At 37.7% G+C, this 26,502-nt stretch overlaps 1 long non-coding RNA gene across 1 annotated transcript; it reads left to right on the top strand.

The window, feature by feature from the left end:
• Nucleotides 1-874: 874 nt before the first annotated feature.
• On the top strand, nt 875-14,828 carry LOC122969885. The gene is made up of 3 exons (XR_006399108.1): nt 875-962; nt 5,449-5,452; nt 14,817-14,828. It is a non-coding gene; the product is annotated as an uncharacterized LOC122969885 (long non-coding RNA).
• The last annotated feature ends 11,674 nt before the right edge of the window (nt 14,829-26,502 follow it).

The raw sequence follows: 26,502 nt of genomic DNA, 5'->3' as shown, positions 1-26,502 counted from the left end.
TATGGCCCGCCAATATGGCGGCTCAACTTAAAGGTCAATTGATGTTAAGTCTGTTTGATTCTTCTCAGTATGTTTATATACATTACTAAAATCAAAAGACTTCTGCATTCTGACATATGGAACTGGCAAGGTAAAATTATTATTTTTATTTTTTTCCTTTCTTCCTCAGACAGCACATCACTCCTTTCTTTTTACTGTTGAATCCTCTATCTCTCCACCTCTTTTTGATTTTCATCTTGCTCACTCTCTCCTCTTTCTTTCCTACTTTTTTTCTATACATTCTCCTATTTTTGTACATCAACACTCTTATTTTGCTCCAGACACTCCTCTCATTAAGTTCTTGAAACACCAGATGGTGGGACTTGGACACATCATCAGTGATGAACCCAGGGTCATAGGGTGTTTCCAGTCTTAGATCAGACACCCTCACTTGGGCAACCCAGCCGGTGATGATCAGTCCCCAGCTTGTATCCAAGTAGCGCACTACACCATAGATAACCCCTCTTGGTCCACAGCCACCTTGACGCTTTTTCTACGGCTTCGATGATGTTCTTGGTGGCTCGTCTTTCCTGCAACCCTCTGATGTCAAGGAGACTGACGGACGGTTGGATGGACGGACAACACGAAAATATAATGCCTCCGGCCACGGCTATCGCTGGCACGGAGGCATAAAAATATTTTCATTTTACACACATTTTCGCTTACATAGATTTTGTCTGACTAAAACACATATTGTTTAATAATGGTTAAACCTTGATGTGAGTAGGGCTGCAACTAACAATTATTTTCATTATCGATTAATCAATTAGTCGTTTGGTCTATAAAATGTCAGAAAATACTGAAAAATGTCCATCACGGTTTCCCACAACCCAAAGTACGACCTAAAATCTTCTGTTTTGTCCCTACCAACAGTCTACAACCCAAAGATATTCACTTGACTAACATAGAGGACTAAAGAAAATGTATTTACATTACAGTTATTCCCTGGGGAAAGTTCCTGCGGTCAAAACACGGCTTAAGAAGCTGGAACAAAAGAATTTGGGCATTTATTCTTAAAAAAATAGCTCAAAACAATGAATCAGTGAATCACGTGAATCAAATAGTTGGCAATTCATTTTGCAGCTCTAGACATGAGTGTCCTCACTGAAATGTATGTATCCTTAAAGTCTAGCAAACATGTTGTTGGTGGGGTAAGTGCCAGTGTTGTATTGATCAGTGCATCATTTCGTTTAACATTTTAAAATCAGCATTTTTTTACATTAACTACCAATCCTTTATTGATGGATGATGACTTTTAAACTTTTAAATCTCAATATGTAAAATTGCTTGAAATCAAGGGACATCAAACATTTACCAACAGGCAAACTGATATGCAGGCTTAAGTAAAAATGAATACATTAAAGGCTTAACTGTTTCATAAGACCATATTGCAAGGCAGATTAATGATTTTGTAATTCTGCTCTGTTACTTCACATTTATATCACCATCTTCTGTAGTCAACAGAAGGGTGTATTGTGTCACTCCTGTGCTTGTGTGCCTGCTGCTAGATGCTTGCACTCCTATACTCCTTAGGAGCCTGCATTACAAAGTCTTCACCTAATTCTAACCTTCACCCTAAAACTAAGTCTTAAACAGCCCTTTAAAGAAGTGAGGAACAGCTAAAATGTCCTGACTTTCCATAAATGTCCTCAATCTCCAGGTTCAAAGCTCAATTTCGCCCTTGCAAAGATAGATACACAAGAGCATGCCCACACACACACACACACACACACACACACACACACACACACAGGAAGAGTACCTCTCCTGCTCCTATAGTCCTTGTACAACATGACATGCCTTGGTGTTTCTGTCCCCGCAGTAAGCACACAGGTGCCAAATTCCCATTTAGCTCTCTAACACACAAACACACACAGGTGACAACCTACTTTTCAGCTCCTTTACATCATTTGAAGTGACAACATCCCATTGCAACCATACGTACTGGTCTCCCACACGGCAGCCGTCTGTTAACACAGTACACACCTTCCCATAGGCGATCACACACACACACACACATACAATCACACATACTCACAGAGGAGTGAGTGCCAAGACACAGCAAGTGAACCTGACGTGAATGTTCTTTCGTAGCCTCTAATCTCTTTCACAGGAAAACAACTGCACCTCAACAGAAGAACAGTAGTGACTCATAATACAAACGACCTTCACATATTGTGTAGGAAGAAAGAGAGCAGAGAAGAAAAAAAGCAAGCCAGAAAAAAGAAATAATGAGAAAAAGAATCTGGAAAACAAAAGAGACAAAGAGCAGAAGACATTTCAAAAGGCTAAAAACATATTGCTCTGCCAGTTATACAGCACTTCGCAAGCACTTTTTATACTTTATCTATATTTTCCAGTGTGTTGCGCAAGGTTTACATGAGGTAAAGAACACACACAAACAATCATTTCCCTCAAGGAAATTAGGATGAACTGAACTGAGGTGAATCTCATTTTAGACAACAGAGAGAGTGAGGTACAGATACAGTTAGGTATGTAGTTGTAATGTCAACCTATAACCCATAATCACAGCCTTTATATGCTCTTAACCACTTTGGTTATCAAAATCTAACAAGGAACAAAAAAAATCTGACCTTCCCAAGAGGCATTAGTACCTTGGCTTTCATCTTTAATTTAAGATATAGTGCAGTAGAATTCAATCAGGGCTCAACATTAAGGCTTATCCGCTTGTCCGGGACAAGTGGATTTTTCTTGTAGGGCAAGAGAGGGAAGAGAAATTTACTTGCCCCACCAGACAAGAAACATGTCTTCACATTATGTGGAGTGTTTCCCTTACTACTGCTTGACCCCCCGCCCCTCTTGAAAGAAACAAATAAAAACATATGTTACTTATACTAGCAAGATAGCAAAATCGTGATAAGCTCGCATGTGTTCATATGTGTGTTGCATAGACTGTATATGGTGTGTTGTAATCAGGGCTGTAGTTGAGGCTGAACACACGTAAATGCTGTTTAGCCACCTCTCAAATTCAGAAATAGTGTTTATGCAAACTTTCCATCACTTTATAGCTGTTAGCTCAGACAGGCTCCCTACCGCAGTTTCTGTTGTAGCTTCTAGGAAGGTGCGTTTTGTTTTCCATTTGAACACTGTAGCCTTGTATGAGACATAACAAGGACCAACAAAAAACCAACAGCTCCTGCTACACGGGGGTTTAAAACAAACTAAACTCTCTGTGCTGAAGTTAGCAGGCAGACTGGAGCCGCTTTCATGAGACAGACAAATGAATCAGAGTTCAAAAGGATCATGTCACTAACATGTGTGGCATTAAATGATAATGTCAGACAAAAGACAACAAAGTATCTACAAAAGCTCTTCAGTGAGGCTTAAGTTTTTAAAATTGACATTAGTGTTGTTTTAACAGTCAAGTTTATCTGGTGCTGCTGCTGCTGCACATGACAGTAATGTTAATGTAGCTTAATAGTTCGGATAGCTTGACTGTTGATGTATTCCCACTGTGTGTCATTTGTCCACAATTATTGTAATTAACATCATACAAGTTAAAGCTCTGCATCATGCTCTGTAAGACTTTTAAAAGGAAGGATTTTTACATTTCCATAATGAGTGAAGGAATCAGGAGAGAGGAGATAGAAGTCAGGAAGAATCGCAAGTTGTAATGTTAATGGTGTTGAAAGAAAAACAAGGAGAAAGTAAAGAATTGATTCAAGGAGGGAGAAGGTGCAACTGATTCAATATTTAAAGAAAATAAGTTTAAGGAGGAAAAAGAAACATAGAGGCAGCCCAGGTGTCTGGTGATGGGAGAGACATGAACAAATTCAAAGCAGGAGGCAGAAAAAACTGCTAAGGTCTGACTTGTACTTTTAACTAGATGAATTACTGCTCTGGTAAATATTTTTAAAAGCCCAATCTGTTATCCAAATGTAAACTGGAGGACATCTTAACAAACAAAAGTCAAAGCACAAGATTTAAACCTGCTATAAAAGGACTTACAGATCTTTTAACACAGATACTAACACTACACAACTACTCTAACAACATGATGTTTTCTTAAACTTGTTGTTGTTGACCTTAGTAACTGATTTCAGTTATTAGGAAACACAAAATGCTGAATCATCATTCATCTGACTGTTTCATCTATAAGTTTAACTGTTGTCTTAATTCGGCTTTAAGTTTGAGCAAATTAATTCTCCATAAGTCAGTTTTGTTATTTTGTTATATTACAAACACTGATCTATATTAAGGACCATATAGACGGTGTGAGAACCGTTTTGTTTTTAAGTGATTAACTGATTGGTCCATCTACCATCCACAAGGCCTATGTTTATTTATGTGTTGTAAATAAATATTGTTAATATTTATTTACCTCATTTATCATTTATGTGCACTTGTTTCACATACCATGTATGTATGTAAAAAAATAATTGGGGAAACACTGTCAATCATCATTATTCAACATCAGAAGGATGATCGATGATTAATCTATAGAGCTCATGTTGAAACAGACTTTACAAAGTGCTTCACAATTCAGGATCGAATGAAAAGACCATTAACAAGGAAGTAATGACTGTGATAAAATTCAGAAATTGAATCATTTATATGTTGACACTGTTTGGATGCTTTCAACTGTTTGTCATCTGAATTCTGCAATCACAAACAAAATGAAAAAAGTACATTATTGTCATTTTTACATGGACAAATGTTTTTTTCTGCCTGGACAAGTGAAAGGTGAAATTTACTTTTCCAAAGGACAAGTGTCTCAAAAAGTTAATGTTGAGCCCTGATTCAAAGCTAGAAAGACTGTGATTAAAGAAGACCAGCCATGAATCTCCAGCCATGTAGTTACTAATGTAAGATGAGGTGATACTGAGGTATTAATGTAAATGTATTCAGAGAAAACACAGGAGAGAAGAGAGGAGAAAAGGAGAGGATAGGATAGGAGAGGAGAGAAGAGAAAAGAGATAGTGAGAGATGTAAGTCAAAGGACGAGATGCACTGAGCAGATGGTTGTGTGCTCTCAGGTGTACAAAGACCTGCCGAGAAAGATCTGTTGCACAGAGGGAAGGAGGCAGAAATGGAGGGATAGGTGAGGAATGGGAGGGATTTAACAGAAATTAAAGGTTGTGGGAAAGCTACGGTATATGGAGGGAGTGAACTAAAAAAAGCTAGAGGGATAGAGCAGCATGGAGTCTGGTGGTGAAGGAGAGCAGGATCGGAAGAGAGGACGGAGAGAGAGCGGAAGCTGGCTGCAGTAAAGGGACGGATGGAGGCATGGTGAGCGGGTTACAAGTTGAGGTGACAGGCAGCGGGATGCAAGGTGACCAAAAGAGATGAAAGCAGTGGTTAGAGGGAAGGAAGGTTAGAGCTGTACACAGGTCTGCTGTAGAGGAGAAAGGAAGGGTGGATGGAAAGGACAGAGGGAAAACAGATAAGAGAAGTAAAAGATGGAGGGGTGGAGAGATGAAAGCCAGGGGATATGGATAAAAGTGAAGTTAGTCATTCAGAGGTATAGGACACAGAGAGATGAAGGAGAGGGGAAATAGAGGAATAGAGGTCTGCGCCCACATGGACAGATCTGAGTTTTCTGTCCATCCAAAATGTGGCTACTTCTAGAGTTTTCTTTCTTCTCTCCTTCCTCCCTAAACTCTTAAGTGCTTCCTCCTTGTTCACTTTCCTTAGCTGTACTTTGTTCCGTTTTTCCTTTTCTCCTTCCTGCCAAACACACATCGAACTTTCCTGCATCCATCTCATTGTGTTATTGGTTACTGTAGTTCCCATTCCAGTTTCATAAGTAATAGACACAACACTTATTGTGATTTACATTTACTAGCAATGTTTCTGCTAATAGAGTAGTGTGATACAGAACAAGGAAATGTACAAGTGTTTATGTAAGCGTATAAAACATCTGACTTTCACATCTGAGACAACAGTTTTAGTCACACTTAAAGTCTGCCTCCACTCAAAAAAGTATTTTTCCTGTTGTTCCTTCAGTTGGGTGTTTGAGCTTCACTGTGTCAAACGATGTAGGTGCAAAGTTCGATACCTGAAGACTGTTTTCACATTCATCTGCTGAAGGAGGAAAGTTTCTCCATGTTCACTGAAAATTTTGAGTTTAGGGTGTGTATCTATGAGCATACACACAATTTTAGAGTTAATCATGTTAATCATATCTAGTATACATATCAAGTAAACATATCTGGAGGGGATCTTTAAATTTTGAATTGACTTTTTCAATACTTCAACATAACCACAGTCTTTCCTGAATTTTACCCAAAGGTTTTAGCTGCCTTCAACCTGCATTTATTGATGTTTTGCCACTTGGGCACAGAACAAGCTGTAAACACGACATTGGTATATTAGCTCCTCAAAAGGCTGATATAGCAAACATTTAACAGCTCCTTATTTACACATCTAGCAGATACAAAGCACCATTAGCATTTATTTGGAGTCATGTTTCTGGCCACCTGAGAAATCTAAGTCAAATGTTCACTCTCATTTTAGATTTATGTTGCTCTCCCACAACTCCTGAGGGAAATATCTCGCTCTTTAGCTGCTCAGTGCAGAATTATCTTTACCAATTACTCGCTAACTTTGTCTGTCTGCTGTTTGGTGCTAGCCAGGTAGCGTACAGTGAGTTTATCAGAGCTTTTCCATTGACAACAACAATGAACTGTGGGTTCATTACTACGAGCAACCTCTTTCAAATTGTAGTCGTGTAGTCATGTTTTCATTGTTAGTATAGAAATATTGATTAGTGCAGCTTTAAACTAACCATAAATTAACCTTGCTACAGTTGCAATCCAAGTGAATATTGTCCAGAATATTTAAAAAATTTAGAAAATTATTTTAACATAAAACATGAACAGAACATTTTGTAGATATATCAGTGTTTCCCCTATAGTTGTACAGACCTGGTGGGCCACCAAGCCAACAAGAGGCCCCACCAGGCAAAAAAATCTTTGCTTTAATGCCAAAAATAACACCAAATATCCATTCATTCGGAAATCAATAGTCATTTGCGTTTGGGAGCCTCGGTGCAGCGCTGTTCTGAAATGTGAGTCTACCTCTGTGTCCTTGCCTGGGAAACTCTTGACGCGATGTGAGTGCCACTGCTGTCAGAGTACCTTTAAATTACTGCAGAGTAAGAGCGCGGGCATATGGGATGCAGGTTAGCTAATGGCGCCACCTAAAGAAAAGCTCTAATACAGGGGACAAATATAACCAAATATATTAAAGTTTTTCTTGAAAACTCTGGAGCCAAGCAAAAATACATGTGGGGAAGAAGGGAGAATGACAGAAGTGAGAGAAGTGAGAGGGACAGATAGGGGGGGAAGCTCAAGCTTATTTTTATGCAATAAATGTAGCTTATTAAGTCATCCTCTCCTTGCGATCTGACTGCATGAATATGCCATCCCACGTACCTCGTCTCTTTAGGGTTTTTTCGGTGCATACCACCGAGCCTGAAAAAAATTCTAGGGGAAACACTGTGTATACAATACTGATGTTGATATAAAAAAAAACAAAAAAACAAATGCATCATCAAGGCTGGTTAGAGTTACTTTCCCCAAAAACATATTTTGATAATGCAAAATATTTGCATGTAATCTTGGGAAAAATTGCTGAATTCTGAAACATAATTCCGCACACTATTACAGTGTGAAATGTAATTTTCTCCTCAAATGCCCTGAGAAACACACAGGAGGCAAAACATGTTCTCTATCTTGCGCTGTCTACACACACACACACACACACACACACACACACCAGTTACAACATGCAAACACCCATACTTCACACTCTCAGCCATCTGCTCATTCTCCCCCAGTCACTCTCTCTTTTTTCCTCTCTCTGTTAAGGTCATTTTATACACATCATCTAAGAAACGACCTCTCAGAAATCACTACATGCATTTTCTATGCGTCATGGAGATGACGAAGAGAGGAAGAGAGAGTTAGAAGGTTAAAGACAGACTGGCGAAGGGAAATTCCATCCTGCGTTAAGCGTGGTTTTGCCTTTTATCATGTTCCGTCTAGTTTGTTAGGGCTTGATCAATATAATTACTGACGTGGCTATTCGCACACAAAGACCATGTTCGCATACACACACAAACATCAATCATAAAACTGGACTTCAGAGAGTGACACACACAAGCACGCAAACACCCAGCCTGTCCCACATGAAGGCTGTCTTAGAGCATAAGGACATGCTGATTGATTGGCGCCTGGGGGAGGCTGTCCCTTCCTATTAACATCTCCCCGTCTATGGGAATGTGTGAATAGATATTTTGCCACCAGCAGCATGCGGGTCTGTATTAGCACATACAAATCAGGGGTGTATCTCTGCCTCATGTTTGTATGTGTGGTCCAGGTATTCCTCACATTGTGGGGACGTAAATCTGTTTACACAGTCATTAGTAAGTTTAGGGTTATGGTTAAGGTTAGGGTTAGGGTTAGGGTTAATGTCCTCTGAAGTGATGGAAACACAACTGCGTGTGTGTGTGCACGCTATGTCTGTGTGTGCGTGTGTTTTCTTAGTTTGTGAGATGTTTTGGAGATTTTCAATTAAAAATAATCATAATCATGCATTGAACCATCCACTTAAATCATCAACTGCTAAAGTAGATTTTTGGCTTGTGCGCAAATGTGGTGCTTTATACCAACATTATTTATAAACAAACAAAAACAAATCGAAGCACTAAAAAGGACTTTTAGTAAAACTCTTACAATCATATATTCATTACACCTTTGACACCTAGAATAGTTTGGAGACTTGTGAGTATTAATAAATCAGTGTGTTTACATGCACTTGCAGTAACCAAAGTCGGCTTTGCTGTGATGCAAACTAAAAACCTACCACTATCAGGGTAGGGGATTACACACACCAGGAAAAAAGAAGCATAAAGGGAGAGAAAACAAGCTGATTACTGGCCTGCTGCATGCATATATGGATTTACAGTAACAAGGTTACTACAGTGCATGTAAACACGTTCTCCAATTACCTGCATAACTGAGTAAGCTGGTTACTTAAGTGCATGTAAATGCATTAATTTACTTGCCCACATGCCCACATATAGGCCTAAGTAACTTGTCCTCAAAGTGTCAGCAGTAGCTGCATTTTAGCTTAACGGTGCCCTCATATTATTAATTGATCCCCTAAAATAATATAATTATCTAATTCAGTACATTTGTTCCTTTCCCCTTAACACTCTTTATCATATGCTTTGGATGCTACATCGGATGTTTCAGCACTCCTTTTTTAGAACCAATCAAAGTAATTAGAGGGTACAAATTACTAATTCATGCAAACAAATTGCTAATTACTGATTAATGTGTGGGCACTATGTATCACAAGGGCTTTGTAGAGTTGTTAATTCAAAGTCATACCAGCAAGAAGATACAGTATGAATTAGGACTGGGCAATATATCAAATTAATTCGACTAATTCAAATTTTTGTTTTTGCACAATGTGTAAAATGTCAAAATGGTGAAAATCCAGTTATTAAATATGCACAAAAAGTTTATCTTTAGTCAAAAAGTAACACAGATGGTAGCTGCTACATTTCTGAGTCACAACAGTCCTGTAAATTGTGACATCAATATCTTCACTATATGTGCACCTGCAGCAGTTTACAAGACTGTTGTGATTTCAGGTGGCTATCTCATAGTTTTTATTTAATGGCTACATCTACAAGAGGGACAGATTCAAAATGACTCTGCACAGTGATCCGCGCTCTCGGCTTCTGTTTGTTGACGAGGCATGATCTTTGTTCACGAGAACAATACTGAACAGTTTCCTGATTCTACTTTCTTCAGTTTGTCACTACCTGCTGGGTAGCAAACACTAGCTAGCAGCAGCCTGAAGATATCTTGTCAAGAAACACAAACAACAGATCAATTAGTGAGCGATCGTTTCTGCTCTGTCTGTGCTGAAACTGACTATTACATTGGATGTGCTCTACTTAGTTGAAGTGAAGTTGTGTGGGGTAACCTGTATTTTATGCATAATGATGACAGCTCTGCAGGTGGTGCCGGTCCTTTTATTATTCTCACACAACTGTCTTGAAAATATGATGTTCTAATACTGCATTTTGCAAAAATCAATCAAAACCATGAATCATCTACAAGCTTGAAAAAAAATTCAAGATTTTATCTCTTTTTCCATATTGCCCAGCCCTAGTATGAAGTCTGAAATGTGGAATGATTATCATGATTGGTTTGTTTTGTATTTAGGAAATAAACTATAGTATTCTATAACTTACAATAGATCTGTTACGTCTGTTTCTCTGAAAACTGTAGTCAAGTCAAACTAAAACTGCAAGTTTACCAAGTATATTTCCATTGTAACTTTGTAGCTAATATATATTATGCTAAGATTTTGAACTTGTTAAGTGAAATGTCATTGAAAAAGCAGCAAAGGTTTGTGTACATGCACACAACATAAAACACAAAAATATAGCTTTGCACTTGAGAGGGAGAGAGAGCATTTTGCACACAGCACACAGCCTTGTGTAATGTGCAAAACTGTAGAAAAGAACGCCCACTCCCCCAGAAGGTGAAAAAGCCCTTCCTATCTACATGTCAAATTTATATTGCTTTGACCTTTTCCCTCAGGTCCTCCTATTTTTCAGTGCATGCAGAGATTCACTAAACTGCTGATGTCTGCACCACCTTGCCACTTTCTACACATTTGGATAAAGGGGGTGCGGGGTGAGGTATGGAGTGGGGATGCAATATCTACACCGGCACTTTCAGCTTCTAATTCACACAGATAGGACACATGAATGGCAAACTGAACTCCCTGGAGCATTTTTCTTTACCCGTCGACTGTTTGTTCCACAATAAACAGATGGAAAAATATATTTGTAGCTTGAAAATTGGTTTGCTATTTTGTGTGTGTGTGTGTGTGTGTGTGTGTGTGTGTGTGTGTGTGTGTGCATGCATATGTGTGTGCATATAAAATGTGGTTTTGCTCCAATCAAGTGTATGTGTGTGGATTCCCAAGGACTTCAAAGGACAGCTATAGAGAGTTATATGCTCGTTTACCTTCAGTTATTATTTGTAATGATAATGTTGTGGATATAGAGTCAAAGTTAAATGGAGTGATGATGAATTGAAGTTATCCAGCCGTGACCTTAACCAACCAACCCCACCAACTCTGTACAATTATTCAAAGGGGGCTTGGAAGCAAATAATTGGTTTCCAGCACAAAATGGGACAATTTCTATCAACACACACACCCACAAGTAAGCAGCATCATTCTCTGCTATACAGCTGAAGTCCACTGGATGGGAATGAGGTGGTGTACAGTAATTTAACACCACATTTTGACATCACCTTTTTTGACAACAGAACAAAATAAGTCATTTAGGTTTGAGGTAATACAGATGGATTCTGGATACAGAGGTACAAAGTTGGTGCCTGTAGGTAAAAATAATTTTACACAACAATTAACTTAGTATACATACTACTGCATTAGTGTCTACTGGCATGTTTAAAGGTTATTCTCTGTGTTGTTGACTGAGATAGAACAAAGAGGTGGAAGAACATGTCTGTCTGAGTCAATCTGTGTCAGATGTGACTGTTTCTCAGCGTCCTTTGATTCACTGTCCTCTTGTCACACCCTCGGGGAGAAGTTAGGACATTTCTGTGTATGTGTCTGTGTATGTGTGTGTGTTTGTGTGTGTGTGTGTGTGTGTGTGTGTGTGTGTGTGTGTGTGTGTGTGTGTGTGTGTTTATGTGGGACCTCGGGCAAGTGCCAGCATCTATGACCAGATTTCACCACCTCAGAGCGTGACACATTAGCCAGTGGCAGCTGAGGGCAAGGACACCATATAGGGGTTACATAAAGGTCTGAGTGTGAAATTGTGTGTGTTTGTGTGTGTTTGTGTGTGTGTGTTTGTGTGTGTGTATTCCTAAGATATGCATACTGCATGTACAGTTATAATGTGAGCACATAAATATTTGTAAGAGTACTGTATGTGTCTACACAACACAGAATCCTTGTCAATCATTGTTTAAAATGTGCTGCTGCTGTAGTGATCGCTCAGTATCTCTTCTCGGACTCAAAAAGTGATGTCAGAGTGATAAACTTCGCCTACGGAAGCTTTCACAGGAGTTTATTTTTAGTTTAATTCAGTCCAGTATATTTACAACTGACTAATATTACAAACAATTATTGGTCACCTCCCAGAATGTTTAGCTGAACTCATTAGATAAGACACGACCAAATCAAGTTATGCTATTTATGTTACATGTACACTGTATTGTACATGTTGTTACATGTACCATGATTTAAGATAGATTAAAAAGCAAAAAGAACATGTTTAATTTAAATTTTAAATAAATATTAGAAGTTTAATATCAGTATGTTCGTGCTACTTGCCAAAACAACAGCTACAGTACAGTTTTGTTTTCTTCACAGTGACGACTCTGTTTACTGACAAAATGTCTGTCCATAATTGAAGGTTTTAATCCACTTAATTCTTGGAAATTCAATAAAGTAAAATGGATCATTTGTGGATGAATATGTGACTGATTTTTCTCTCACGAATTAAACTTTCAACTGACAGCTAATTATTTCTGCGCATTTTAGGACCCTCAGTCCGTCACTCTCAATACATGTAGGCCAAAGTGCAATTAAAAGAAATCTTCAAAACAGCTACATAATAAAATGAAATATATTTTTTTTTAAATAGAAAATGATACCTTTATCAAGTGTAAATTTTGATGTACTTCTATAATAACTACAACAAGGTAACAACCATTACTGATGTAAAATATTAAGGCAATGCAACAAATGTCAAAATGCTTATCAGAGAAGCACCAAATATCACATGAAGGCTACATATTAGTGTTTAGTTTACTAGTCTACTAAGTGTTTGATGATCATGAATGCAGGTAAATTCTCAGTGAGTCCAAATTTGCACTGAACTATGACCACTTAAGCTGATCCAGCTGAAAAGGAGTCATTTGTTTGCCCTGTTTGGAGCACACTAAATCCCACTCCACACTATATTAGTAATCTTCATCTCACCTGTTAAACTGCTGATCTGGATTTAAGGAGCCCGTTAGTTGACATTGACCACTGAGGACAAATAGCACTAGTTTACTAGCTTTATTCACCTTCAAAAATAAACACACCTCAAGTTTACCATGTGCCTCAACATACAGTGATAGAGACAGCTCCCTGAGCACCTCATAAAGACCACCTGATCTACACAACCACTCAGGCTTTAACCAGCCAATAACACTCACACACAGGCAAGTGAATTTATGGGAACAAACAATGGCCAGTACACACACAAACGAACACTCACATGTATGCATGGAAAATATGAAGACAATACACTGCTGGGGGGGGGGGGGGGGGAGAGATGAATACTCATACACACACATATGCACACACACACACAAAGGGATAACAGAATATGTACTCCTGCCAGACTTGGCTCACACCAAGGTTATGGAGAAAGAGGGATGACTAGTGAGTGGGGGTGTAAGTAGCATAAATGCCTTGCTTGAATTGAATAGATCAAAGTAAGTGGGCCTATAACACCACCTATTCTGATCTATTGTTACAATGAAAAGACTTGTGAATACAAGTTCAGGACTGCTGCAAGAAAAGGGAAGACAATAGGAAACAATGAGAAGGAAAAATCCACTAAAAAAGCAGCTGAAAAGGCAGAGAGGAATAGAGAGGAGAATGGAAGAAAGAGCATATGCTGGGCAGGTTAAATGTGGTGTGGGGATACACCATAATAAAGACGTCTTGGAAGCTTTAATGCTCCTGTGAGAGCAGCCGACACAAACAGCAGGAGGATTAAACACAAACCTCAGAACTTTCTCTTTTTTTAACATGTTTATTTATATTTATGCACATTTGAATTATACACTGCTTGTCAGGAATTGTTTTTTTAAAAAAGGAGAACTATTCACAGTCCGGCAAACAAACAAAAAAAATATAAATCATGACATCATGTGCATCCACATAGAGAGAAGTCTCCAAAACATTAAATACATAAATAAAATAAAAATGCCATAAAAAACCAGGTGTTAGTTTTGAGAGCCCATCGGTTTTAAAACATGTCTGTGTTTACGTGGAGTTTTGCTGTTATTTTTTCCATTAAGTGCACTTTCATTAACCTGTCATTGATGTAGGGTGGGTGGCAGTGGTTTGAGCCAAGATAAAGTTTGTTTGCCAACAATAAAAGGATATGGATCAATGTTCAAAATGGCAAGTATTTCTGTATGAGTCCCTTCTCAGTATGACTTCAATTTTGGACAATCGCAAAAAGTGTGATCTCCAACCTGTTTACAATCCCTCCAGCACAAATTTGTTTTACTTCTGTCATATTATGAAACAATTAAAGGAGTTATAAAATACCTCATTTTTAATTTTCATTTCCTGTTCCATATTTGGCTATTAGTTACTTTATGTCCCCCTTCACACACTTCTTCCTATGTTTCATCTTTGATCATAACATTCATCTCCAGCACCCACTTTTATATCCTGAGTAACATTTATATATTTGTTCCACGATTTTTGGACCACTCTTTTCTTCCATAATCCTTATTTTTTTTTAATTCTAAGGGAGTGGATGGTCGCTTGAGGGTGTTCCATTCTTTATGTGACATTAAATAATTTCTCAATTGTAGATATCTATAAAAATCTTCAGAGCATTTTCCAAACTTATCTCATAATTGTTTAAATGGTTCTAAAATTTATCCCTAAAACATTTGGTCTTTTGTAATAAGTCCTTTCTCTGCCCACTCCCTAAACCCAGCATCTGGTTTACCTGACAGAAAATTCACATTCTTTGTGATCTTTATTGCTCTTGATATTGTTAAAGGTGCTTCCACTCTTTTTCTCACCTGTGACTTTCTGGGTGCAAGTCATCCATTCATTTTTTTAACTTAAGTTTCCTCCAGATTTTTTGCCCCAAAAATGGCAGCGTCTCAAGAGGCCCTAGTGGACATGAATTTATTTCTACTCACATTAACCACTCAGCTATTTCACAAAGCTGTGCCGCCCAGTAATATCATTTCAAATTTGGAAAATGAAGGCCTCCTTGATTTTTTTGTGCAAACTAACAGTTTCAGTTTAAACCTAGGTTTCCTCTTCTGCCATATAAATGTGGAAATCCACTTTTTTTAAAGACTGATACTGGTATCCAGATGGGTAATGACTGAGAAAAAAATAGCCCAAGGAGTATATTCATCATAATTTCATTTCATTAACATAATTTCAATTCCATCAAATAGATGGGGTTGATGGAAAATCTCCCATTGTGCCAAATCTGATTTTATTTGAGCAATTAATCTACCATAATTTGCTTTGTACAACTGTGATGCTTCTGGGGTGTTTCTGGTGCCTAGATGCCTAAATCCTTGTGCTGATCAATGATCCAATTGTGATGGCCATTTACCCACCAACATCATAGCCTCCAATCTGGATTCATTAACTTTGTAACTTGACACCATCCCAAAATCCCTCAAACATTTCAAAAGTGTTTGGATAGTGGTTAGAGGGTCACTAATATACATGACATCATCCGCGTGCAGTGATATTTTATGTGATCCTCCTCCATCTGATATTCCATATATTCTAGGATTCTCCCTTATCATTTGCTCACAAATAATCACAAATAATAATGGGGATAATGGGCTGGTCCCCCTTTTCAATTTAAATTGTTCAGACATATACCCACTGACTTGAACTTTGACAGTGGTCTGGAACACAGTACTTTAACCCAATTAATAAGATCTGGATGAAATCACATTTTTTCAAGTGTATGTTCCAAATACAGCCCGTCTACTCTATCAAATGCTTTCTTAGCATCTAAGCTGAGAAGCATTAAAGATCGTTTAATTTTTCATGCCACTGAGATTATATTCAGGGTTCGTCTAATGTTATTTGTTCCCTGTCGTCCGAGTATGACAACTGTCTGATCTGGTTTAATCATTTTATTAATACATGTCTGGATTCTTTTAGCCATTATTGTATTCAGTGTCTTTACATTACTGCAAGGCAAACTTATAGGTCTATATAAAGCACAATTTATAGGGGCTTTCCCTTCCTTGGGAATCATGGAGATTATTGCTTCTGACCATGTTTTAGGAGGATCATTCTCATTGAGAGCATAATTAAATACTCTTTGCAGAAGGAGCGTGACCTCCTTAAAACATTTATAAAATTCCCATGGTTACCCATCTATCCCTGATGACTTATTAGTTTTCAAATTCTTTATAACTTGTTCAATTTCCTCCTTTGTGATTGGTGATCATTGCTTTTGACTCTTTTTCATTCAATTTAGATTAATTCTTCCAAGTAAAGTTCTAATTTTTCTACTTTATCATTTATCACTGGCAAATCAAGTGCCTTGTAATAAACAGAGAAAGCTCATTTTAAAAATTATATAAATAAAAATTATAAAATGATAAATAATGTATGCACTTACAAAATTAGCTGAGGAAAATCCTGTAATAAAATGAACAAGACAAAGAGTCTGCCATTATAGCAGCTTGGAGAGGCTGTACTTAAGCACAGCGATGTTTTTAGCTAAATTATAACATCAACATGCTAATATGCTAACAACTTGATGATGACACTAGAGGAAAAGTTTGGGGATTACCAAAGAAATTACAATTCATCCTGAGGTAGATATGAATGTGCGTACCAAATTTCATGGAAATCCATTCATCACAAAAGTCATTTGGATTTATCCTCTGATGACCATGACCTGTGGTACATTTCATGGAAATTCATCCAATAGTTGTGATATTTTAGTTTGGACCAAGGTGCTGGACCAAGCAACCAACAGAGCAAAAGTGCCATTGCCAGTCATGTTGGATAAAGCAGCATGGATAAAATGAAAATACTGAACACCAATTAATATAATTATAGTGTTTCCTGTAGAGCTGCACTGGTTAGTCAAGTAATCAATTAGTTCATTGAATGAAAATTAAAGCTTTATGATAGATAATATAAAATAGTAATCAGTTCTCATTTTTCAAGCAAAAATGGCAAACATTTGATGTTCCAGGTTCTCAAATGTGTGAAATTGCTGCTTTTTTGTCTTACATTGAAGTAAATTGAACATTTTGGGGTTTTGGTCTGTTGGTCAGAATAAACAAGACATTTAATGACATGCCTTTGTGCTCTCAGATATTGCAATGGGCATTTCACACTGTTATAGATTATTCAAGAAAATAAATCAGCAGATTAATCAATAATGAAAATAATCATTAGATGCAGCCCTAGTTTCCTGTAACAATAACAAAATGGTAATTGCATTTAATTCAGAAGTATTACAGCTGAGAGATTTAATAATTCAATAACATATTGACTGAGGTGTAAAATGAACTGCTCTGTAAAGGCATGATCTATGTCATCCTAATCAAATTGCCTCATTTCCCGCTCATGGTTGTGTGTATATTAGTTTGTTTGTGCGTGTGTGTGTGTTTAGAAAACTGTCTCCCCTATTAACTCTGGTGATAGCTGATAAAGATGATAGACACACTGTATTCGCATCACACCAGCTTTCTGCTTTTCTCTAAAATTACTTGCAGACACTTCAATTAAGGCAAGCAATTTTACCACACACACATTCACCTCACTCATTCTCTGCCTGTAGATTACCTATAAAATAAATACAACTAGTTCTTATTATCTCCTTATATCTACCTTTAATATTTGCCATATGTTGTGCATGTAGTGTAATTATTGTTTGGTTATTTTACCAGAGAAACTAATGCAATTATGTGGGTACACAGGTGATCTGTGTTTTCTATTTATGTTCCTGAGAGATCTGAACACAGAAAAACTTTGGGAGATAAGAACAACCTAATAGCAGCAAACCAAACTTTTTATGTGAAGACATATTTACGAACCCACACACACGCACACACATTTTTGATCAGAACAGCTTGTCTTAGTGACTAACGCACAAGTCTTCACGGACCATTACCTTGCTCCAATTAAAACATGTAGCAATATGTTGTTTTTCTAGCAAGAATTTTTGCATACTCCTTTATCAGCCCTTAGGGACGACACCTTGAGTCTATTTCCGCTTCTTATCCCTCCGGTCATTCACATATGGTTGTTTGAGGCATCTTGTCACTTCCAACATGATGAAGGAAGAATTTTAAAAGCCTTTTCAAGTGTAATACCAGCTGGGAGAGGGATCCCTCCTCCGGTGTGCTTCCTGAGGTTTCTTCCATTTTTTTCCTTATTAAAAGGGTTTTTTTAGGGAGTTTGTCCTTAGTTGAATCCAGGGTCTAAGGACAGAGGATGATTGCTGTACAGACTGTAAAGCCCCCTGAGGCAAATTTGTGATTTGTGATATTGGGCTATACAAATAAAATTGACTTGACACACACGCATTAGACATAGGATGCAGAGAAATTAAATTACTCTGAAATGAATCATCACTATACCAAATGACCGCAACAATATTTAAAAATAAGTGGGTTTGAAACAGTAAGCCATACTGTAAATGGAAAATGCCTCAGATATCTCCATCAGTCCTTTGGGATGACACCGACAGCCCTCTCCCTCTGCTGATCCCTCTGTTGTTTCACATATGGCTGAATGGAATTTGGCAACTCTCTTACAATATGTTCATGGGTGTAGTAGATCGCTTTCACAATATGGTTTGAAATGGCATTTAAAGTGTCCATGGAGCACAATACAGTGTCAGATTTTGATGCCAACCCTTTGAGACAAAACTGTCTTCTCCTATTGTAGCCGTCTGGTGGCTTGTGTTGTTTGTTGGCGGCTTGATGTTTCATTTTCACACGACTGGGGAGTAACAGAACACGTTTAGGTAAAATATAGAAGTCTGAAAAAGTCAGACCAGATAAAGTCATCAGATTAAAGATTCATTTTACCAGAAAAGATGACTTCACACTATGAAAAACAGATAGATATCAGTCGCAGGTGATGATGACATTCATTATTACTCTATTACTCTCTAATTACTTTAAACAAGTCCTCAAAATTCCTCAATACAAAGATGATTTGTGATTTCAGTTCATATGACTGAAAAGGCATAAAAGGCTTTGATATAGGTAAGGAGGGTTTTTGAAATATATTAGATGTATCCCATCTTCAACCCCTTAGTCTTCCTGCACATATTCAGTGACATTTTAGGTAATTAATCCACATGACATTGGCCAGAAGGTTTTAAATGTTGTCATCAAACATCTCAGACAGCAGTGTGACTCATCTTTTCTGTTTAAGTCTTGTTATTTAACCTTCAACCAGGAATGCTTCTTTCAAACGAACATTGAATTTTAGTATTAAACTTAAAGGTGCACTATCTAAATAGTAATGGGGGACAGCATAGTCCTCGCATTCTATTGATAATTTTAGTTAATTTTTGAATGTTTTAAATTAAAATTCTGGTCCTATCTTACATACTGCAGCTTTTTAAAAAAAAGCATGTTACTATGGTCACCATCCAGCAACTCTCCAGACTGAAAGTGACCCAATTTTGTGTCCAGACTCTGATCATTATCTTAATCATCTGCTAGAACACTATATTGTGCTGTTCTTATCTAATCTCTATTATTATCATTGTTCATTATGGTTATGAAAAAAAAGATATCCAGTAGATGCAAATTACTCTTCCAATGCACTACACTAATTATCATGGACAGATCTTAATGACTTTTGTAACTTTGCAGCTGTTAAAACGCTTGATTAAGTGATGTGATCTGCAGAATCATGTTCATAACTTCAGAGCTCATTTAAATGTTCATTTATAGAATTTTTTTATGTGTCAATCGCTACCTGTGTCAAAACAACATCTCTTTTGCTTCATATACTGAAAGTAATTTGTCACCTAATTCATCTTGCATTCTGAAATGAAATATTCTATGCACAAAATGAGACTATTAAACTACCTGAAGCTGTATAATTGCAACAGTGGTATACATAACTTTTACTTTTTTAAACTGATCTGAAAGTATGCAAATCTTTAGTAGTACATAACATGCAGGGGAATGCAGTATAAAGTGATTTACATGACTATGAAGCTGTGTTTGTGCCCATTTATGATGAAAACTGACAGCTATTATCAGCTGCATAAAATGTACATTATTTTATCAAACTGTATAACGAGAAATCTTCAAGGTTGTTCAAGTAATATGGAACAGAGCACAGCATGTAGTCCAAAGCCATGGGAAGATGTGAAACTGTGTGTGTGTGTGTGTGTGTGTGTGTGTGTGTGTGTGTGTGTGTGTGTGTGTGTGTGTGTGTGTGTGTGTGTGGCGTGAAAGAGAGAGCGAGCATGTGCAGTGTAATCTACTGTATCTGACAGAGGCAGGTCTGGGGATTTTCTCCACACTGAGCTCAGCTCTGCAGGGGGTTCGAGCGGCCCACAGACACACTTCCTGAAGCACCGCTGGCCATGATGAAGGAGGCAATTTCAAGTTACGGTTTTATTTCTTCTCTATAGCTCAATATGCAACAGGGGATTGGTAAGAGGTGCAAATACATTTGTCCAAATATGCATAAACAGTGGGTAAAAGAGGGAGAGGGAGAGGAAAATAGATGAAGAGGAAGAGAGAGATAGAGACTTATAAATGTTACAAAAAAATAATTAAAATGTTTTTAAGAATTAAAAGTAGCATCTCCTTCACCTCTTGCACTTCTGCAGTTTGCACAGTGCAACTTTCTTCTTAAATTGGAGAGTTCAGCAAATTGTGAAATATTTCCCAGCACAACCTCCACTTGTGTACTACGTCTATATGATGCTAACCTTGTCTGGATGCTTTACTGAGCCTTCACTTTACGGATTCAGCATTGCATTGAAATGCAGCACAACTATACTGGAGTGAGTGATTGACTGAGTAATTATATAGAAATGTATGTAGAGGATGGTAAAAAAAAAAAAATAGAAGGGGTGGAAAAAAAGAGAGTTGTGGATATAGAGCCAGCCAGCCATTTTCCCTTAAAAGGTCCCATCAAAAATGTATCTATTAATATATCTGTATATTAAAGCCAGCAACCCTGTCTCCTATATTACCTTTTTAATGCCAGCCAGATTAAGTTTTCTCATAAAATATTCAAGAAATGTTAATTAATCTGACAAGTCACAAAAATCTCGACACTGAACATATCAGTAAAATGTTCACTGACAATGTATTTCATTTGTTTTCTGCCAAAATACCCAATCTTATAGTACAATATCTGCTCATTGTAACTACAGCATCATTAAACCTTCTTATGGCTATGTTTAGGCACTGACAGCATTTGGTTAAGGTTAGGGAAAGATTGTGGCTCAGTGATTCCATTTGCTGCCACATCATTGGAAAAACAATTTAGTAAACGTAATTTCTAGGAGACACGGTTGCAAACAGACAAGATGCCTGTCCTCAGAGATATAATTTAGAAAATGTTTTTAGAAAATTAAGTATTGTTAGCAGGGCTGTTGCTAGTGGGAAAAAGTTGATGATGATGTAAGAAACATACAGATTGACAGGACTCCTAAAACTGTCCAGGAGAGGAAGCTTTGTCCTTGATCAATATCAAAAAGTGATAGCTGTTATAGTGATGGTTTATTACTGTCAAATCAAAAGCAATAGTATTAGCTTCTGGGTAGTAACGGGTTAAATTAGTCATGATGGATTGATTGTAGCACAAGTCGTAGCACCTAAAAATGTCTGAAACAAAACACCTTGATCCACAGTCCCTTTAGGACCAGTCAGGAATCCCTACAGTACGTTTTATTTATCACATTTACCAACCTTCATCTAAAGCCAACTCCGCCTGTTTCAGCTGTTTCCAAATGTGCTCGTCTACCAGGCTCATGGAATATGTACATCATTTGGTATGAGAGGTAGAGTTGAAACAGACAACTGGTCAAGGAGCCAAGGGGTCGCTTCCCTAGTTAGATCATTAAATTTCCAGGTGCAAAGGAACACCTGGCTGGGGGTGAACAATGGGTGGTCCCACATCAGCTATTATTATTGCAAATGCTGTGCTACAGCTGGTTGGGGTAGTAAAGGGCAGATCCCACATCCGATCATTAATGCCTCCTGCAGAGCTGAACCAGGGAGGGTGGGGAGGGGTGGGTGATGGAGAGGTGGAGCTAGTAGGGCACATAGACAAGTAGAGAAGAACTCTATTCTCATCCCCTCTAACCTCCAGTGGTGGTTGGTGCCCAGCATCCCTGCAGGACACTTATTACCTATAAGCCCCATTTACTCATTTGCGCAGCAGTGTGGACTTATAGATGACCAACTGTTTAAAGATGTCCAAGGTTCACAAGTTTCCTCACAATCACACACCCACCGTGTAAAGGTAGAGTTGCACCTTGTGTCACTGAGACTCAACCTTTTGATCTCAAAAGTAGAGCAAAAAAGGAAAGAGGAACATCAGTCGGCGCTCTCTTGATCTGAGAAGTCATACTCTCAGTTCAATTCAATTCAGTTTTTATTTATATAGTGCCAAATCCTAACAAAGTTATCTCAGGGCACTTTTCACATAGACCATACTCTTTAATACTGTAGTTATGTAATCAGAAATTCTACTGTATCTTACTATGTTCAAATTAGGGTACATTTACTTGTCCTCGCCTGTGTATTCTGTGGTTATATGTTTTTATTTTTTACATGGATTTGCATAAATGTACATATATGCTGCCACTGAGAAATTAAATTTACATGCAAGACAATAATTGCACAATTAGAGCCATGTAATTTACATGCATGCCTGTGATTGGATGTCCAACTAATATCCATGAGTCCACGAGTGACAATTCACAGCTGAACACTATAGGGGAAAAATACATGTTTTGGCTATAAAATGTTTTAAAAGCCCTCACGGTGATCAGTGGGTGTCGATGAGTGTGTGTGTGTGTGAGTGACTCAAGATAAAGATGGAGAAGAAAGAGAGAGCGAGAGAGAGAGAGAAAGGGGGGAGTGAAAGAGTAGAGACATCAATCTTCCCGCTGCCCCCTGTGGTCTGGGGTACCTGTCCTGTTTCTGACATCAACAAAGCCAAGCCTTCTGGGTAGTAATCAATCAGTCACACTCCGACAAGCTGGCGGAACTGAATGGTCTGTGTGTGTTAGTGTGTATGTGTGTGAGTCGGTGTGAGTATTTAAGTGTGTGAGTGTGTATTGGGGTGGAGAGGGAACATTAGCCAGGCAAAAGATGAGCAAAAACAGAGATAATGGAGTGTGGAGGGTGGAGGGAGGATGAAAGAAAGACAAGTGAGGTCTGCGTGTAAAAGAAGAGATATGGGAAATAAATTTACAGCAAAGACAAAAGTGAAGGATGAATTTAACAAAAGGGTAGAGAGAGTAAGTGGACTGAGAAAATGTTAAAGGAAGGGAGGAAAGAAACAAAAGGTGAAGAGGAAGGAAGACTGAGACGAGCGCTATTTTTTCCATACAATCATAAAATACAATTAAAGGCTTATAGGAATAAATAAACTGCATGATTATCACACATTGCATTCATCAAAATAAATGTTATCTATGTCATGTTTAACAAATTACAAATCATGAATGATGACAATACTTTTATTTAATCTAAGTGTCATGATTTCCAAACTGTACTCAACTGCTGTAGAATTACATGATGACAAGTTAGCTTTTCACTCCCGTCCAGGTTAAAAGACTTGTGAAATGCACTGGCTGTGTCCTCTGAGTGACCTTGGTTGTCATGACAGTCAAGAGGGCTTCTTAAGCTCTTGGACAAGAGACATGAGCAGCACTAATATCAGAGATCAATGACGATGACAGCTTTAACCCATAAGTTCATAAGTGTTATATCAGATCTAAGAATTACTGTTAATTAGTGGCCATAATCTGAGCATATTTGCTCAGCCTTTTCTAAATCTCTACTAAAGACCTATTTTTATAGATTGGCTTTTAATTGAATTATTTTGATCTTGTTTATTCATATATTTTCTCTTGTAAATCATATTAATTAATATTTATTCAATGTGGTCCCATGAGTGTTTATTTTCTCTTCGTTTTATCTACTCTTATGTCTTTAAAGCACTTTTAAACCTGCTTTTGAAAAATGCTATATATACTATATAAAGATTTTTTTTCTCCTGTGTCAGATGAAGCAGGGTTCATAGAGAATGAGATACATGTAGCAAATAAAGTTAGATAAAGAACATTCACAAAGATAGAATGTGTCCAAAATAATAACACATATCTTAGAAATAGTGTGTAATTACAATGATTGTTCAAACCCCTACACATCCATGGTTCACCCACACAGGTGTTTCCACTTATTTTCTCTCATTAGACTCTTCTAAGGAGTATGTGGTGTATATATATAGACCATACTTATCTCCCTCATGCTCATGTTTTTTTTTTTTTTTTGCACCTCTCAGAACAGGTTATTCTTATTCATACACATAGTTAGTGATCTCACATTAGAGAGCCGAAGTAAAACCTGCATTTCCGGATTCTGTTCCAAAAGTAAGACAACCTCATTTAAAATCCCACCGACATTTGCAACTACGCTGATAACTAAACATCAAGCCTTGGAACAGAACCTTTCTCAACAGTATGTCGTGTGGTTCACTTCATATGTTTAGATAAGGATGGTAGTTTTTTGAAAAACTATCTCATATTATTGTTACTACTTATGTTTTTAGCAGCCTTTAACGAACACCATTTCCCATAAGCCCTCGACGTTTGTAGGCTAAATGTCACGGCTCAACAGAGGAGGCACATCCTTGAGCGAGTCGAGGGGTCCTGGCTAGCTCAAGCATATCTGTATTAACAGCAGGGGAAAGAAGAGCAAATGCTGTAGAAGTTTGTACACAGCAGAGATTACAACTAGAAAATTACTTTAGAAGAAAGCGTTGGTGAGTTTTATGGGACTGGACGAAACCAAGTTACGACTGACTGATGACATAAGTACCTGTGCTGCCGCGCTTGAAGTTGTTTTATGGGGCCTGTTGTTTTTTTTTCTGTGCTCACAAAGTAATCATTGTTTAACTTTGTTAAAATCACAAAGGTTTCAACTTCTGAAAGCAAGTGCTGCAGTAGATGCTGAGTTGTCTCAGAATATAGAAAGTAAACCCCACGCTTCATTTTTTTCAGAAAGACAGATGCTCAAAAAGAAATTCTGAATGAGAAATAACATTTAGTTACAGAAGCTAGTGGAACAGAGGCTAACTGGATGTGATATCATGAATTTGCTCTCTATTCCAAGCATACACCTCCACCTAAATTCAACCTATTTAGAGATCCAATCAACCATAAATGAAAACACCCTCAGAATTACTAGAAGTTTTCGAAGAACAGCTTTTCCAAATACTCAGACTAGTTTTTAGCTCCTGTGTGAGTATTATGTTACATCCCCACTACACTTCAACCTGTACAAACTCTTCAGACCAGTGTTTGATGTAATGTTCTTTTATTACTCCATAACTTGTTTATCCATCTTTTTTTTTTCCTTACTACAATCCTGTCTTTGTTACTAATGCTCTCTGAATGTGATCAATGGGTCTCTGGGTTAGGAAATCAATATAAGAAAATTGTAAATTGTAAACTGTCAATGTTTTGGATCTTTAAGGTTTTCATATTTGTAATGTTATATTCTGTGGAGAGATATTTCCTGAGGTCTCCTTAAAGCCCCTTAGTCATCTCCCACAGGGACGTCGGACCTCCCAACCCAGCACAACAATAAACTGACCCTCGTAAATCACCAAGGATCTCTATTGAATTAGCTCTGCAGCCAGATCAAATCTAGCATAATTGGTTAAATGCATTATGCTGATTAATCGGTTCCGCTAGCTGTAATAAAGTAACAAGCAGCACAAGTAGAACAGATCTGTCTTTTTCTGTCTTTGGTCTTTTGTACTGAGAAATCTTTACAAATGACCTGACAAATGACGGTCGGTTTCCCCCTCCTCCTTTTACTGTCAGTCTCTCACTCGGCTCTCATTTTTGATTGTTCCTCCATTCTGTATCTCGGGCTTCTGGTAAAAGCTCTTTCTACCACCACTCTCTCCTATCTCATTATCTTCCTCTCCATCTTCTGATGTACAGGCTTTTAGGAATGAAAAACTTTGCAAAGCAACAAAACTGTCCGCACTAATGAAGAAAATCACATTCTTCTTCTCTCTAATCACAACCTCTCCATCAGTGAATGCTACTCACACGCCGCCTGTATTTAAAGGAATGCTATTGTCCTCTGAATAATGCCATAATTACTGAGCACTCTTTAGAGAAAGAGCCACCAAATCTTTTATCCCCTCAATGAATTTTTATCTTAGAAATGGAAAAGTATTTTCCAACTGTCAAGCTAAAATCAACTTTTCAGAAATTGTCAAAAACCTGGAACTGATGTGACAAATCTCTTTTTCCACTGGTTCTGTACTGTATACAGTAGCATTGTCATTATTATTATTACCTTTATTTAAAACTGAAAATAATTGACGGCTGGCCCTCATTTACAGTGATGTTGAGTATAATAAAATGATAAAGGTACAGGATTAAAAAAATCAATT

The sequence above is a fragment of the Thunnus albacares genome, chromosome 2 (genome assembly GCF_914725855.1).
Source record: "Thunnus albacares chromosome 2, fThuAlb1.1, whole genome shotgun sequence".
NCBI lineage: Eukaryota > Metazoa > Chordata > Actinopteri > Scombriformes > Scombridae > Thunnus > Thunnus albacares.
This window is presented reverse-complemented; position numbering and strand designations above follow the sequence as displayed.